This window comes from Dipteris shenzhenensis, chromosome 19 (assembly GCF_047967505.1).
Source record: "Dipteris shenzhenensis isolate YYH24624 ecotype China chromosome 19, Dip_SZ_1.0, whole genome shotgun sequence".
Classification (NCBI taxonomy): Eukaryota; Viridiplantae; Streptophyta; class Polypodiopsida; order Gleicheniales; family Dipteridaceae; genus Dipteris; species Dipteris shenzhenensis.
In genome coordinates this window covers 13,037,836-13,042,795 of record NC_141614.1, presented here as the reverse complement: position 1 = coordinate 13,042,795, position 4,960 = coordinate 13,037,836, and positions in this window count along the sequence as shown.

The following is a 4,960-nucleotide window of genomic DNA, read 5'->3' as shown; positions in this document are numbered from 1 at the left end:
TTAAAAAACATGCTTTGAGGTGTGTTTTTCAAATGCATTCATACCCAATAGACACGACACTTTGCACACATTTCAATAACACCTATTTTGAGGCATGTGAATAATATCTTGCCCATCAAATATGATTTGCATGGTTGAAGTTGCATTCAACAATGTTTTTATGGGCACTCTGATTTTTACATGCATCACTAGCGTCTATTATGCTTTGTGTGAAAAGTATCATGCCCATCAAACATGTTTTGCATGGTCTAAGTCGCATTAAACCCGATTCTTCACCAAGTCTTACGCACAGTCGTCAAAAAACACACTCTGAGGTGTGTTATTAACATGCGCACATTCCTAATGGGCATGATACTTTGAACGTGCATCAATACCACCTATTTTTAGGCACATGATTTTTTTTAAACCCATCATATATGGTTTGCATGGTTGAAATCGCATTCAACCCTATTTTTCATCAAGTCTTATGCTAAACTGTCAAAAAACAAGCTCTGAGGTGTGTTATTCGAGTCCACATATATATGATGGACATGATAATATGTAAACATGTCAACAGCACCCATTTTGAGGTGTGTGAAAAGTATCATGCCCATCAGATATGGTTTGCATGGTCCAAGTTACATTAAACCCTATTTTTTAACAAGTCTTATGCACAATCATCCAAAAACATGTTCTAAGGTGTGTTATTCAAATGTGCGCATATGCAATGGCCATGAGAATTTGTACACACATCAATTTGGACTATTTTGAGTCATGCACAAAGTATTATTCCCATCGGAGATGGTTTGCGTGGTCGAAGTCGCATTCAACCCTATTTTTCACCGTCTTATGCACAAAACGGGCACACACCTGATGGGCGTGATACTTTTCACATGAATCAATCCCATATTTTTTGAAATACGTGCAAATTATATTTCCCATTGAATTCATTTCTCACTAAGTCTTATGCCCAACCATCAAGAAATACACTCTGAGGTGTGTGATTCGGATACGTATGTCTCTAATGGGAACAATACTTTGCACACAGGTGAATCCCACCTATGTGGAGGCACGTGCAATGTATCATGCCCATCATATATTCTTTGCATGGTCAAAATTGCATTACATCATATTTTTCACATCTCATGCACAATCGTCAAAAACACGCTCTCAAGTCAAAATTGCATTACACCATGTTTTTTCACGTGTCATGCACAATGATAAAACTAGATCCGAGCAAGTAGCTGTATTGATGACAGAGACTATGAAGAGCATGTTTTATTTTGATTTTTTGATTTACGTAAATGTTATATAAAGGAGCAAGTCAAATGGCAAACTAAAAAATTCACTCGTTTCTCCCAAAACAGCTGCCTCTGTCGATCTTGCATTCAATAAGCACATCAGTTCGTCTCCTATCTTGCAATACAATGAATTGCTTCGTTGTTTTTAGCAAGTTGATGCTTGTAATGCTTCTTAGATAAAGATGGTTTATGATGAAAACCTTTCGCATTTGTCCACTCTTTACTGTGGAAGGATGCAAAAGTGTGATTGCAGAACATAGCGTTGACAAGAAACTATCAAAACTACATCCTCGCTTCATACAAGGTTTTTTAGATCAATTTCAAGCTAGTGCCCTACCTTCCCATACAAGCCCCTCAATTTGATGGTGATGCTTCATGCGAGAAGCCTTTCACTATTTTTCAATGGTCTCCTATGAAAATGCTTGTACAAACTATCGATTTCTCTAAGGGTGTTCAAGTGATATTCTTGATTTTAACTTTGTAAAAGAACCTGTGTTAAATTCTACCACAAAATACACAATATTCAATCTTCAAAATATATTGAGAAGTAATTTGGTTCCATTTTTTTAGAAATTTATTGATGAATAGCCATGAAGAGAAACTCGGTTATAATCGTCTTTTCTTGTTTTCTATGCTAATGTAGTGAACTTTTCATATTTGTAAAGTAAATTATATGTTAAAGTAGAAGCACCTACTTTATTTTCTCGTTGTAGATCAAATTATTAAAAATGACTTGAAATTCACCAATTTGAATAATTTGCAAATAAAATATTAAGGTTGTTAACACTTTATATTTTTCACTCAAAATTTATAACATCTTTAGTTTATGTTGATACCAATTTGAATATAGCATATAGGAATTTGAATGTAGCATATGGCATTTCGAATATAGAACATGGTAAATAGCTCTTTCTTTTTGCACATAGGAGTTTGTGTTTAGCATATATTTTTTGGAATATATTTTGTAGCTATTTGAATTTGGCATATATCACTTTTCATTTATCACTTTGTATATATATGGTAGCAATTTGAAGTTGAGATATAGCACTTTGAATTTTGTACGTAGCATTTTGCATTGAGAATTAGCACTTAGCATTGAGCAACTAGCATTTTTGCATTTAGCATATAGCACTTTGTATCCAACACATAAACAAATAAACTTAACCACACATTCGTGTGGGGGGAGGGTCGGCACATTTCCTCTCCAAAAATTATAAGACCAAGGAACGTGCCCTTCCTTGGATTCATATCGTTTTGCATTTTGCACATAGTATTTTGCATATAGTACGTAGCAATTTGAGTTTGGGATATAGAACATAGCACTTTGCATTTTGCACATGGTACTTTGTTTTTAGAAATACATGATTTTGTATTTTGTACATAGTATTTTGCATATAGCACATAGCATTGAGCAACTAGCATTTTTGCATTTAGCACAGAGCACTTTGTATCCAACACATAAATAAATAAACTTAACCACACATTTGTGTGGGGGGAGAGTCGGCACATTTCCTCTCCAAAAATTATAAGACCAAGGAATGTGCCCTTCCTTGGGTTCATATCATTTTGCATTTTGCATATAGCATGAACAATTTGAGTTTGGGATATAGAACATAGCACTTTGCATTTTGCACATGGTACTTTGCATTTAGGAATGTATGATTTTGTACTTTGCACATACTATTTTGCATATAGTATGTAGAAATTTGAGTTTGGGATATAGAACTTTGCATTTAGTATATAGCAATTTTCATTTAGATATTAGTGTTAAAATGGCTAACATGCCATATCAACATCTTGGGTGGTCCTTGTTCTGGGTATATGTGCACTGAGCTATATGGTGTGTTGACTTTGTATGGTTTCAAGCTTGCAGAAGACGAGCTAGGAATGAGGAGGAGCTTTCCCACACCTAGGTTAGACGGGCACCATAAGAGTGGGCTTGTGAGGAATGAATGCTTTTGTCCTCTTGAAAGCCTGTATGATGAGATCCATTGGGTGAGGGCTACATTGAGTGAGATTTATTGTGGGGCACATGAGATCAATTGATCAAACATAAGCAATGATAAAAAAATATTGATTAACATAATTGAGTTTGTGTGTATCAAAATGTTAAGGAATCTTCTTGTAGTGCCATACCTCTATTTTTATGTGCAAAGATTGCACAGAAATTTTGTTTCCCTTTGAACAATGGACGTTTGCTACTTTATGAATTCTTTCATTGCCATACCTCTGGTACACTGTGCATAGAGCTTGCACAAAATTTTGATTTTCAATGGAACAATGGGAATTAGTTGCTTTATGAATGGGTAGCAATTTACTTTAGCAAACTTTTGAACTTACATTCTTGTTGCACTCTCCTAATCACAATTACTAGGATTAAGATGTTGCTTTGTTGCATGATAGAACAAAATTACATAGAGTTACCCACAGACAACCATATTGTATCTACCTTGTTCGTAGAGTCAAGAAGCGAGAAGAGACTAGTATCAAGGCTGGACGTTGGAATCTTTCTACAGGATTTCCGAACTAAGCTTGCAAAGTTTCCCTGTCTATTCCTTCAGTGACAAGGTTGCCTTGCAGTAGTTCTCACTATTGTTGCTCATTAGTTTTCACTTCTAAATTACCCTCCTCTTGGAACCCAATGAAAACTTCTCCAAATTGCCTTTTTCAATTTTGCATATGTCAGAAGAGATGGTAGAAATGTCACATGAGATCATTGCTACCACGAACAATCTGATTGCCTCACATGCTTTCTGAAACTCCAGGGTTTACAGCTTCTAGATGAATGGCTCCAAGAAGCACACAAAGGCAAGGAGGGAAAAAGTGAGAGCTTGATGGATTGGGAAAGAGCATCGGAAGATCTGCTGCTTGTTCAACTTCACACCCTCGAGAGGTTGATGTGGATATAGAGTTGCTCAAGAGCTACTCGATGGGAAAGTCTGTCAACAATATGCACAGCCACAGAAATCTTGAGATCCAAAATAGGGCGAGAAAGATGGTGGAGATCTATGAAACAATTTGGTGAAGCGAATGCCAGACTGAATCAAGGGATGTAATTGCCGTCGAAGCAACCCGGGTGGATGCCTCAACGTCAAGCTTTGCATTGTCTTTGACATCTGAATTAAATGGCATTCCAAGCGTGTAAGAGGGTGGCGATGAAAGCTTCTCTAAATCACAAATGGACGATGTTCCTTTGCTTTCGTGAGGCCAGAGACTACACCTTCTCCTTCCTCGGCCATAGTATCTTTCTCTGTGTCTTCTCCCAATGCACCATCATCATGCTTTGCTCTACTTGAACTGCCTCTTGCACAATGCTCCGCTCCTCACATTGGAGGAATATGGTGGTGACAGCGTGAAAGTTGCTTGCATGACTCATCCACCTCGTACTCATCGAGACTATTCAATGGTAGCATCAACTTGTGCCTCGCTCCCATCGAGAGCTTGTAAGCAAGATTGGCCAGATAGCCCGAGATGGCCTTGTACATACCCTTACCAATCTAGCCTTCCTTATGCGTCTGCTGCCGCGCTATTGTTGAACTACCTGCTATGCTTGCACATTGTGACAAAGGCTTGACACCGACGTCATGATAAAGTGAGACAATATCTTGCAACCACAATGAAGAGATGGAGCTTGTCGTGACTTGGGGTGGAGGATTTGTTGTTTCGAAGATGCTTGCCAG